The sequence below is a fragment of the Pleurodeles waltl genome, chromosome 7, assembly GCF_031143425.1.
Source record: "Pleurodeles waltl isolate 20211129_DDA chromosome 7, aPleWal1.hap1.20221129, whole genome shotgun sequence".
Lineage (NCBI taxonomy): Eukaryota > Metazoa > Chordata > Amphibia > Caudata > Salamandridae > Pleurodeles > Pleurodeles waltl.
The window spans coordinates 982,012,827-982,026,121 of record NC_090446.1 but is presented as its reverse complement, the minus strand read 5'-3'; the positions used below and the strand labels follow the sequence as shown (position 1 = coordinate 982,026,121).

The 13,295-nt window shown below is 45.4% G+C and overlaps 1 long non-coding RNA gene across 1 annotated transcript in view; it reads left to right on the top strand.

Moving 5' to 3' along the window:
* The first annotated feature begins 239 nt into the window (after positions 1–239).
* Positions 240–13,295, top strand: part of LOC138245832 (uncharacterized) — a 79,523-nt gene continuing 66,467 nt past the window's right edge. The window contains exon 1 of the long non-coding RNA XR_011194174.1: positions 240–308. This is a non-coding gene — a long non-coding RNA (uncharacterized lncRNA). The remainder of the gene's footprint in view (positions 309–13,295) is intronic.

The window sequence follows — 13,295 nt, the reverse complement described above, 5'->3', positions numbered from 1 at the left end:
TGACCTCCTCAGCCCAGCAAAGTCTTCTGTAGCCTCTCCTCAGGATGGGGGGGGGGAGTCACTGAAGGGCTCAGACGTAGGTGCTTCAGTTTTAATCCCTGAAGTGCCCAGGGCAGAGTGTCCATCAGTGACACTGATCACAGAGTAGGGAGGGGTCAGCAAGTCTTACAGACCCTTTCCTACTCTGCGACGAGTAAGTGACTGCCACCTCCTCTCATTTGCTGAAATTCAGCCAAAGACAGGAGGCAGCAGTCCCAGTCCTCCAGGAACCACCAAGGCTTCCTTCCAGCCATCCAAAATGCAGCCCAGTAAGTTTTTTGGTTTTTTTTGTAATGTTGGGTGCATGCGTGCCTGTGTGTATGTATGAATGTTTGTGTGTGTATGCTTCGAATGGGTCTATGCTTGTGCTGGGTGTATGCATGTGAAAGAGAGAGAGAGAGTGTGTGTGTGTGTGTGTGTGTGTGTGTGTGTGTGTGTATATGTGCCCATCCCACCTATGTTTCATATTACGGACCACCACTGGTCGGGGTTCTTGTTCATGAAACCATTTCTGGGGCTGATGGTTAAAAATTATGCATACCACTCTAAATTGATTTTTAGTCGACCATGGAACGAACATGAAATGTTATGCGATATCAGTAAAGTGCTTCATGGCTTTGCTTTGCAAGCAGTCTATCTTGCAGAATAGTGATCTTTCTCCAGATCACATGCGTGTATGTAAAAAAAAAACTGCATAAGTCACAAACTAATGAGCACACCTACGCCTTAGTCTTTCACAAATACCGATACTTCTTGTGATGTTACGCTGCTTTAAGGAATGTGGATCCCTGTCACTTGCAACAGTCTTATGATTGATGAACAGTACACAGAAGGATGTCGAGTTGGGAAACTCATGTTCTCTTCTCATGGGCTCTGTGATTCCTTTTAAGGACTCTTTATGGGTCTGATGCTCATTTCATCAAACAAACAACAAAGGGATGGAAGATATGCCTGAAATAATCTCAGCCACTATGAGAATAATTTAAGCATGCTTCCCATTACTTTTTGCTTGTTACAGTAGATACCCTAATTATGACAGGTATTCACAGACGTGGGTCCCGCTCACTGTGTCATATGACTCAAGCTGCATCTCATTGATGAGGCCCAACGAGACCCAAACCAATCTGGGTTTGCTTATATTCTCCATCTGAAGAGGGCCTGCAGTTCAGACCAAGGGTATTTGCATATGGCCGCTCTCTGTCTAGAATAGATCAGTTGGCAAAAGTTGTTTTCGGCTGTGGACAGAGGCAAATGGGCTCGCAGGTGTCGCCTATAAAATTGCCATATGTATCTTTTCTTTCTAGAAGGGGACAGACCCCTCCAACATATTTGTGTAAAGAAAGGTAGTCACTATATTTTCACAAATCTTTTGCCCAAAAATGTAATTTTCCCCGATGAAGGTTTCATTTAAAGTCCTTCTCAGAAACGGAGAGCTTGCATTAGATATATTTCATGTACAGATCTCACTGACCAGTAACGTTTTGAGGGTCAGTGAATGCCATCATCTTCATGGATCAGCTGTAAAGGCATTGATGGACAGATATTGAAGAATGAATATATGTGGATCAAGTTCTGACGTCATGTACAGTGGGGGACTGGGATTGGATGCAAGAATGCAATGCTTATTGATTTAATACATCGCCTTATATAATTTCGTTAAAAAAATATATATATTTGTCTAAGAATTCTTTTCTTAGAGGGCTTAGTTGGTCAGATGTGAGATGAGTTATTTGTCCATGGTTGGAAACCATAGCTTGAAATAATCGCAACACTTTAATTGGTCCTAAGTGGGGGGACTACAGGGTCTTTCAATATGCCAGAGTGAACACATTTATGACAGGCAAGGCCTCTCGGTAGTTACGAAAAGAGAGGTGCGATATTTATTCAGTAGGAACACAGCCCATTACCTTTAGGTGGTGATTTTGAATACCCAAATAGGACAAGAACATTCAAGACTTGCAGCCATGACGTGTGTCCCACAAAATAAGTTTCTAATCAAATCTACCAGTAACGTGTTTGCAGCATGTCACCCAATGGTCCGTGCTTCCAATGAAACGTGTTTCTGAAAATAAGCCACCTTGCACAGTCCAGGGTAAGGTGACCCATTAGGTTTGTTGTCCACACTGCTCTTGAAGCCACAGCCAACTGAGTTTAAGCACTTTTACCTTGGGTTTATTTATACAACAACAACAGAAACTCGCTACTACAAGCAAATGTCGTACACTTCATGACTCCACACTTCTTCCATTAAAAAGCGTATTAAAGCTTACCCCCGAGCACGACTCAGTCGGGTCACATGATGGGGTTAGGGGCAGTGGTGCAGTCATTCAATGTCTGTGATACCCAAGAACAAAAGACATTTTAAGAAGGACTTTGCTTGTCGTTTACCAACGAGCCCTGCACCCAGTGAACCCTGAGACCCCTTCACACCGGGCTCTGTGCCTCGGTGCTTCGTATTACCCACAAGGCACTTGGCCGCGCAGGAACAGTAATGCGTGCTACAACAGGCAGAAGAGCACTGAAGACCCTCCTCAAATCTACAGCTAACAACGAAGCTCAATACCGTTAACGTTCCAAGGGTATGGTGGTAAACATTAGCCGAGGGTACGCATAGGTTTCTGCACATAGGAGAAAGTTATTGTATTGTCAAACAATCTGCGTCATTCTAAAAATCCGTCCTTCCTTGTGGGCTGAGGGGCAGTGAGGTAACCTGGAGCGCCGGACATTAATGAAAGCTTCACGTTTATGTGGCCAGCTCTGCCCCAGTTCCAATCTTTCCTATCCCTTAAAAGCTTTAGCAAACCTCGGAAACGGTTGTCCCCCCCCCCCCCCCCCCCCTTCCACCATCCTTAACTCGCAGGTTTTGTAAAAGGAGCCTACTGTAGCTGTCAGAGAGCGGTGTATGGAAGGCAGTGCCTCGCGCACAGAAATGAAGTTCATCTGGTTTTGGAATTAACAGCAGCACAAATATGAGGATTGCCTCTGGGTGAGTTATGACACCTGCCACGTCCGACGGAGGAGGAGAGGGACAGAACAATACACAAAGAAAAAGCTGTATGCTTTGTGAGGCCGGGTCTGTGGGACATTGGACAAACACTGACAAGGAAGGGATGTTTGTAGAAGGAAAACACGCAAAATAGTTTCCAGAGAGCGCTGTAATGCTGTTGACGCAGGGGCGGAGAGCTGATAAACCCTACAGCCCAGAGAGACCTCTGAGAAAATACTAGAGAATCTCCCAGAAGTGGGGAGAGAAGCAGTCGATCTCACTTGCTGGGTGGGGGCCCGTCTCAGAATAAACTCGGGCTCTTGTGATTATTCACAGTAGTTTGGAGTAGGTAAGGTGGGGGTCCCAGACATCTGTGACAGACTAGGGCGCTTTATGAAACTGAACCCTACGTAACTAGGCACAGGATAGAGAGATTAATGTGCAGAGTCTTCTCAGCATGGCTGGTTTATGGGTAGCTGGCTCGACAAGCGGGTGACAGATTGAAACAAACATAAGTCACCGAAATTGGCCTTGATACAAGCTCGAGAGGGGGGGGGGAGGGCCAAAACGGTAAACTGTACTTTCGCTTACAGGTCTGAATATCATTTCAATGAATCAACATATAAGATGAGAAAACAAAGCTGGATATGTGGTGATGGAAAGAAGGCACCTTAAAAGTGGATGTTAGGCAGGACCATTGGAATCATGGGATTGTGCGTCTGGGGCATTTTTTGCATTGTTATAAATTTGCTGCTTTTGGCACGTAATCCATTATCTGCTGCATAATCTGCATATTTTAACAAAAAAAAATTCTAGAGCAAACGGCTCAAAAGTCACTAAAAACGCAGCAACACTTGCTGCCGCACAGTGGAAGGCCCTTTGCGAAGGTTGACTGGTCATCTTTCTGATGCTTAATGTTATATTTGGGTGTTAAACAGGTACTAATAAGATGCAGCCAACGCCCAGACAGTGTTAACAAGAGTAAAACAAATAATGAAGTAATACTATCACAAAATGTGCCGCATTATACCATGTAATTTGCCTTTTCTTGCAGCATAATTTACTCAATCCTGCTGCATAATTTGGCCATCCGCTTCCGCATAATTCCAGTGGCCCTTATCTTAGGGTACATGGATGCTTGATTCCTTTTTCCAACTTTCAGGGGAGAACTGAAAGGAGCTAATGTATCTCTACTGGAGAAGGAGCCACAAGCTTCCCTACCCCTCTGGTCCCAATCCACACAGGTCAGAGCAATCCCATCTAAAGGAGAGCTGAATAGAAGTTGCATGATACTGGTAAAATCGAATGCAATTTTGCTGTTACTGTGCAGTAATTTTGCACCATCAGCATGCAAATATGAGCAAACCTGATGGAATGGGAAATTACTGTGGGAATTGACTTTTCCGGTTGAATACCCACATGAAATTGACCATTCCATGGCGTTTACAGCGCACCTATACCAATGTATGTGTTGGTCTGTGTGGGAGGGAGCTGAGGGGCGGGGGAATAGTGGAGGGAATGAGAAAGTATTTTCTGGCAGGGGGCAACACAGCTCTGAGACATGCTCAGGCTTCCTGGAGGACACAGGGACTAATTGGCTTCACCTACTGCTGTGCACAAAGAGAGAAGCAGGACTAAGTGGTGGTTCTGGACTGAGCCTAGGATTTAGGTGCTCTAGTGACATCAACATTTCTTCCAGAAAAAGAAGGATCACACCCCACAGCTAGGTGGTCGACCAAACTCACCATCATTTTCTGGAAGAGTGGAGTGAGCTGTGTGTGTGGTGCGCAAAATCTAACTGGATTGAGAATCCCACCTATATATTCTTTTTGTATAGGGTTGGAGGTGGGATAGTGGCAGATTGCTCTGTGATAGCAGTCTTTTTACATTCTTAGTTAGTCTTGTTTGTTTTGTTAAGCATTATGGCACCTCCATGCCAGCAAAATGATTCTAGGAAGGGAAGGTGGCTGTGACTCACCATCTTTCCAAGGAGGAGCAACATATGTAAGATGAAACCTGTTTGCAGAATTGTACCCTCCTACAGAAGACTGATTTGTTTCATGACTGGTTGTGAATCTTGAGGTGATTATAAAGGACATTTGTCTGTGTGACAAAATGACCTGTGAGACTGACCTAAAGTTGCTGAGAAGATTGGAAGTTTTGAGCCAGGAGACAAAGTTTATTCCATATCAGTGCATCCTGCAGACTCGCCTGGGGTGACACACATGTGGAGAAAAATGAAGAGACTTAGCATGGGTTGGCAGGTTAAAACAGGACCTAACAGTACATAAATACTTGGAATAACAAATTACAATCTGCAAGAGTTAAAGACTGAAGTCAACATGAAGAAACCAGAAGTCATGCCACTCAACACCTCAAACCCTTTACCAATCAAGGTGGCTCGAGAGGACCTAGTCGTGCCTGAAGGGGTTCACCTTCCAAGGTAGTACCATGAGACATGATAGAGGGGCAGGCCGTGACAGCAAGAGCAGACTGAACAAGGCCAGGAATACCTCCAGGATGCTGAACAATGTGTGGAGATCATCTCAGTACAGCACCAAGTTGAGGCTTTACCAGACTGTCCACACTCTTTTATGGATGAGAATGTTGGTGGATGATGAAAAGCAACATCACCAAACTGTAAACTTTCCACACCAGTAATCAGAGAAAAATCTAGTGCATTTTCTGACCATGAACCATTTTCAACCAGTAACTGCTCACTACTTGCCAACAAGAGAGCTTGGACTTCACTGTTATGAGAAAAAGATGGGGATGTATAGGACACACCATAAGAAGAAAACAAGACTCCATCCCAAGAATATCTTCCACTGGATCCCAGAAGGCAAATAGAAGAGAGGTAGGCCACAGGACACCTGGAGGCGAACTGTGGAAACAGAAATGAAGATTGTAAATCACAGCTGGAGCACCATACAGAAACTTGCCCAAAACACACAGAAGTGCAGGTCCATCGTTGCTGCCCTACATGCCAGTCGGCATAACATGTAGTAAGTAAGAGTTAAAGATCCTTCATATTAATATAATTTCACATAAGGACGCTTCGTGCTGGCACACACTCTCTCTTTCACATGCATACACCCAGCACAAGCATAGACCCATTCGAAGCATACACACACAAACATTCATACATACACACAGGCACGCATGCACCCAACATTACAAAACAAAAAAAAAAACTTACTGGGCTGCATTTTGGATGGCTGGAAGGAAGCCTTGGTGGTTCCTGGAGGACTGGGACTGCTGCCTCCTGTCTTTGGCTGAATTTCAGCAAATGAGAGGAGGTGGCAGTCACTTACTCGTCGCAGAGTAGGAAAGGGTCTGTAAGACTTGCTGACCCCTCCCTACTCTGTGATCAGTGTCACTGATGGACACTCTGCCCTGGGCACTTCAGGGATTAAAACTGAAGCACCTACGTCTGAGCCCTTCAGTGACTCCCTCCCCCCCATCCTGAGGAGAGGCTACAGAAGACTTTGCTGGGCTGAGGAGGTCACACGGACCACACTGAAATCTTCTGCCCGGCAAATATCGGCTCAGATAGCCAGGCCCCTGTGCATTTAGCACATGTACAGTGCCTGGCCTGAACATAAAGACTCTGTCAATCTGACCTTTGCTCAGCCTGACAGACACCCTTCTTGTGTTGCCCTTAAGGTCCACTGCTGGCCACGAGGAATGCAAGCTGGTTGTGAAACTCTATCATGCCCCGATTTCATAAGAATAAGAACGTTCCAAGGGTATGGTGGTAAACATTAGCCGAGGGTACGCATAGGTTTCTGCACATAGGAGAAAGTTATTGTATTGTCAAACAATCTGCTTCATTCTAAAAATCCGTCCTTCCTTGTGGGCTGAGGGGCAGTGAGGTAACCTAGAGCGCTGGACATTAATGAAAGCTTGACGTTTATGTGGCCACCTCTGTCCCAGTTCCAATCTTTCCTATACCTTAAAAGCTTTAGCAAACCTCGGAAACGGTTGTCTCCCCCCCCTTCCACCATCTTTAACTCGCAGGTTTTGTAAAAGGAGCTTACTGTCGCTGTCAGAGAGCGGTGTATGGAAGGCAGTGCCTCGCGCACAGAAATGCAGTTCATCTGGTTTTGGAATTAACAGCAGCACAAATATGAGGATTGCCTCTGGGTGAGTTATAACACCTGCCACGTCCGACGGAGGAGGAGAGGGACAGAACAATACACAAAGAAAAAGCTGTATGCTTTGTGAGGCCGGGTCTGTGGGACATTGGACAAACACTGACAAGGAAGGGATGTTTGTAGAAGGAAAACACGCAAAATAGTTTCCAGAGAGCGCTGTAATGCTGTTGACGCAGGGGCGGAGAGCTGATAAACCCTACAGCCCAGAGAGACCTCTGAGAAAATACTAGAGAATCTCCCAGAAGTGGGGAGAGAAGCAGTCGATCTCACTTGCTGGGTGGGGGCGCGTCTCTGAATAAACTCGGGCTCTTGTGATTATTCACAGTAGTTTGGAGTAGGTAAGGTGGGGGTCCCAGACATCTGTGACAGACTAGGGCGCTTTATGAAACTGAACCCTACGTAACTAGGCACAGGATAGACAGATTAATGTGCAGAGTCTTCTCAGCATGGCTGGTTTATGGGTAGCTGGTTTGACAAGCGGGTGACAGATTGAAACAAACATAAATCACCGAAATTGGCCTTGATATAAGATCGAGAGGGGGGGGGAAGGGCCAAAACGGTAAACTGTACTTTCGCTTACAGGTCTGAATATCATTTCAATGAATCAACATATAAGATGAGAAAACAAAGCTGGATATGTGGTGATGGAAAGAAGGCACCTTAAAAGTGGATGTTAGGCAGGACCATTGGAATCATGGGATTGTGCGTCTGGGGCATTTTTTGCATTGTTATAAAGTTGCTGCTTTTGGCACGTAATCCATTATCTGCTGCATAATCTGCATATTTTAACAAAAAAAAATTCTAGAGCAAACGGCTCAAAAGTCACTAAAAACGCAGCAACACTTGCTGCCGCACAGTGGAAGGCCCTTTGCGAAGGTTGACTGGTCATCTTTCTGTTGCTTAATGTTATATTTGGGTGTTAAACAGGTACTAATAAGATGCAGCCAACGCCCAGACAGTGTTAACAAGAGTAAAACAAATAATGAAGTAATACTATCACAAAATGTGCCGCATTATACCATGTAATTTGCCTTTTCTTGCAGCATAATTTACTCAATCCTGCTGCATAATTTGGCCATCCGCTTCCGCATAATTCCAGTGGCCCTTATGTTAGGGTACATGGATGCTTGATTCCTTTTTCCAACTGTCAGGGGAGAACTGAAAGGAGCTAATGTATCTCTACTGGAGAAGGAGCCACAAGCTTCCCTACCCCTCTGGTCCCAATCCACACAGGTCAGAGCAATCCCATCTAAAGGAGAGCTGAATAGAAGTTGCATGATACTGGTAAAATCGAATGCAATTTTGCTGTTACTGTGCAGTAATTTTGCACCATCAGCATGCAAATATGAGCAAACCTGATGGAATGGGAAATTACTGTGGGAATTGACTTTTCCGGTTGAATACCCACATGAAATTGACCATTCCATTGGGTTTACAGCGCACATATACCAATGTATGTGTTGGTCTGTGTGGGAGGGAGCTGAGGGGCGGGGGAATAGTGGAGGGAATGAGAAAGTATTTTCTGGCAGGGGGCAACACAGCTCTGAGACATGCTCAGGCTTCCTGGAGGACACAGGGACTAATTGGCTTCACCTACTGCTGTGCACAAAGAGAGAAGTAGGACTAAGTGGTGGTTCTGGACTGAGCCTAGGATTTAGGTGCTCTAGTGACATCAACATTTCTTCCAGAAAAAGAAGGATCACACCCCACAGCTAGGTGGTCGACCAAACTCACCATAATTTTCTGGAAGAGTGGAGTGAGCTGTGTGTGTGGTGCGCAAAATCTAACTGGATTGAGAATCCCACCTATATATTCTTTTTGTATAGGGTTGGAGGTGGGATAGTGGCAGATTGCTCTGTGATAGCAGTCTTTTTACATTCCTGGTTAGTCTTGTTTGTTTTGTTAAGCATTATGGCACCTCCATGCCAGCAAAATGATTCTAGGAAGGGAAGGTGGCTGTGACTCACCATCTTTCCAAGGAGGAGCAACATATGTAAGATGAAACCTGTTTGCAGAATTATACCCTCCTACAGAAGACTGATTTGTTTCATGACTGGTTGTGAATCTTGAGGTGATTATAAAGGACATTTGTCTGTGTGACAAAATGACCTGTGAGACTGACCTAAAGTTGCTGAGAAGATTGGAAGTTTTGAGCCAGGAGACAAAGTTTATTCCATATCAGTGCATCCTGCAGGCTCGCCTGGGGTGACACACATGTGGAGAAAAATGAAGAGACTTAGCATGGGTTGGCAGGTTAAAACAGGACCTAACAGTACATAAATACTTGGAATAACAGATTACAATCTGCAAGAGTTAAAGATTGAAGTCAACATGAAGAAACCAGTAGTCATGCCACTCAACACCTCAAACCCTTTACCAATCAAGGTGGCTCGAGAGGACCTAGTCGAGCCTGAAGGGGTTCACCTTCCAAGGTAGTACCATGAGACATGATAGAGGGGCAGGCCGTGACAGCAAGAGCAGACTGAACAAGGCCAGGAATACCTCCAGGATGCTGAACAATGTGTGGAGATCATCTCAGTACAGCACCAAGTTGAGGCTTTACCAGACTGTCCACACTCTTTTATGGATGAGAATGTTGGTGGATGATGAAAAGCAACATCACCAAACTGTAAACTTTCCACACCAGTAATCAGAGAAAAATCTAGTGCATTTTCTGACCATGAACCATTTTCAACCAGTAACTGCTCACTACTTGCCAACAAGAGAGCTTGGACTTCACTGTTATGAGAAAAAGATGGAGATGTATAGGACACACCATACGAAGAAAACAAGACTCCATCCCAAGAATATCTTCCACTGGATCCCAGAAGGCAAATAGAAGAGAGGTAGGCCACAGGACACCTGGAGGCGAACTGTGGAAACAGAAATGAAGATTGTAAATCACAGCTGGAGCACCATACAGAAACTTGCCCAAAACTCACAGAAGTGCAGGTCCATCGTTGCTGCCCTACATGCCAGTCGGCATAACATGTAGTAAGTAAGAGTTAAAGATCCTTCATATGAATATACATCCTGCTATGCAAAACAAATTATGCTTCCCTCAATACACACACCTTTAAAGACTGATCAAAAAGGGCTCCACTTTAGTGAATTTCTGACAAAATGATTATATTCTACCCTAAATGTAGCTGGGTGGGGGCGCTGTTCCCTGTCAGTTCTTTAAAAAAAAAAAAAAAAAGCAGGGAGATAAGTGGACAAATAATGGATGCCCCCTGTCTCTGCCATCATTGTCTGTATTCAACAATGGATAAGGGCATTTGTTATTCTCAACACTCAACTCCAACGCTGACGTGGTCAAAGGTAGGTTGCCGGTAAGAGGGATCAGCACACGGGGAAGTACTCAAAGCGAGTTAAGTCTCACCAGGGGTATGGCGGAACAGTGACAATCTCAACATGCGGTAGGATATGGCTAAGCATATGGTAGATGCATGATGACACAGACACCAGGACTTCAGTATTACTATCACTGCCACAACACATATAACATTTATTTATATTAACTCTATGCTAGTCCGTAAATAGCTTTTGGGGCAACTATATGAGAAGGAGCAGGTCCCCTTACCCTGTCCGGTCTTTGCTCCCTGGACTGCATCTTCAAGTGGGGCAATGGAAACAATAAGAGGCAGGTCACTGAACAAAGTGCTGTTAAAAGATATTGTTGTGGTGAGAAATATTTCACAGGGGTAGAGGTGTATCTTGACTTGCACAGAGGTTGAGTCAGCTAAGGGATGGGATCTATTCTAGGCAGTCATCAGAGGCCACTTAATAGGTAAGGCAGGGAGACTGAGGAGGTAGAAAAAAGCACAGATGGTGAAGCTGAAAGAGGAACTAAGTGCAGTTAAGGCTTTGCACAAGATGTCACAGTAAGTTGTCGCAAGGAGTCGAATTGGGATTCCAGAGAGAGAGAGAGGGTGTAATATTTCCTTGCATGTCTCAACATGCCTTACCCTCAGGGTGGCAACCGGATGAGGAAGTTGTTAGGTACTAAATGAGGAGCCTTCCGAGCACCGAGCTTTATAGCTGACGTCTATGATTTAATGAGACAGATTAGCATCCACAGTGGTGCAAGACTGGGGTGCCCAGTGTCCCTGCTGTTTGAGCTGATGTTGGAACATCTCTGGGAATAGATCAAGAGCAAACAAAACAATACGGTAGATTGGATAGGGACGAGTTTATGGCCACTACGTTTCAGGTGACTGATGTTTTTGACAAGACGAAGGACTCAATTTCTGAGTTGCAGAAGGTAGCAGGAAAGTTATCAGAAGGTGCCTGGCCTTAAAATCAACCTTAAAACATCTGATGAATTGCCATTAACTCTTAAGCAGGATAGAAGAAGGTAGCGGGAGGGCACCAGTCCCTTCAGGTGGGCTGGGGAATCCATTAGGTACCTAATCATGAAAATGGCAATTAATCTGCACGAAACCTTGGGTAGAAATTCTGCGATGCTATACTGGTCTACAAACACAGTTTATCTGGTATCAACGGCCTGAAGATATAGTTGTTTCTGTAAACAGCGCCAGGATACCGTTGTTAGGGTAACAGTCGTGCTTCATTTAGTTATCTCATCATCTGGGGCGTCCTTAACCCCCAGCTTTAGCAGCTATGGCGGGGGTGGGGGGGGGGGGTTATGGGCCTCTTCTGTCTGCAACTTGGCAGACAAAGGTTCATCATAAACTCGAAAGGGTGGGAAGGTGAGTGAAAGGATAGATGGCTGGACGGATAGGTTGGTGAGTGAAGGGGTGGATGGATAGATTCATGGGTGAATGAGTGCAATGATGGATGTAAGGAATATTGGGCTGCAACCATCATCTGGCATAATTTATCATCAACTCAACTCTGGCGCTAAAATGCAGGTCCGCAAACCAGGATCCTAATTCACGAGAGCTCAACCAGGTCAGAAACTGCAGCATTTTTTCAATAGGCACTATACATGAAGTTAATTGGTAAAGACTGCCACCTGCTGGCAAAGAATAGGTATCGTCCTAACAAAAACTAATGAAGATAAGGGATTTTTAGGTCATAAACCGTTAGTTATGCATAATCACAAGGTTTTACGGTTATTGACTAGTTAGTAAATCTCTTTTATGAGTCAGAACAGACCTTCCAACTTGTAAAAAGGGTTTTGCAACCGCAACAAAACAACTAAGAGGAGGTGTAAAAGGGGCATCACCTCCCTATTTAGGAGTGGCAGTAGGAAGTATCAATGGTGTGTTACTAGAATACAGGCCACAAACCAGTAATTAAATACCGAAACGGAGTTGAGGAGGTACCTGATTTGAAAATGTGGAGCTATACCCATGGTATGGCTTCCATTCGGGAATCATGTTAGTGGCTCAGGTAACCTCTGTGAATTCCCCCTGATGTCTACGGGAGTACCGGGAACTTTCTTAAACTCAGAACTTGTCCATTTAAGTGAAAAGGGCTGCTTTAAAAAATGTTTCCTGGTTGGAAATGTAAACACGGGGATTCAAGTCTGCTGTCCGTTACAGACCACCATCCTTGTGTTTGAAGAAAATTGCACGGGGGTAGCGGGGAATAGCGAACTGTCTAATTAGTATTCATTAGGCATCCCTTCTTGTAATCCTTTCCAAATGGGCATTACGATACAACCTATTAGAGTGCAATTAGCATCCCAAAATTACTGACTGTTCGCAAAATGTCAGCCTGCAATTTTCCCCACTTTTTGAGACTTGTCTGGTCGTACAGCTGGCCAAAACAGTCTACCATCCCGGTTCACAAACAAGAGAAGTCAAAGGGGGTCATTCCGACTCCCGCCGGCGGCGATAACCGCCCGCCCAGCGGGAGCCGTCGAATGACCGCGGCGGCCACTCTGGCTTTCCCGCTGGGCTGGCGGGTGACCGCCAGAAGGCCGCCCGCCAGCCCAGCGGGAAAGCGCCTTCAACGAGGAAGCCGGCTCCGAATGGAGCCGGCGGAGTTGAAGGCGTGCGACGGGTGCAGTGGCACCCGTCGCGAAAATCAATGTGGGGCCCTGTTAGGGGGCCCCACGACACCCGTTACCGCCATCCTGTTCCTGGCGGTGAAAACCGCCAGGAACAGGATGGCGGTCGGAATCCCCATGGCGGCGCTGCAAG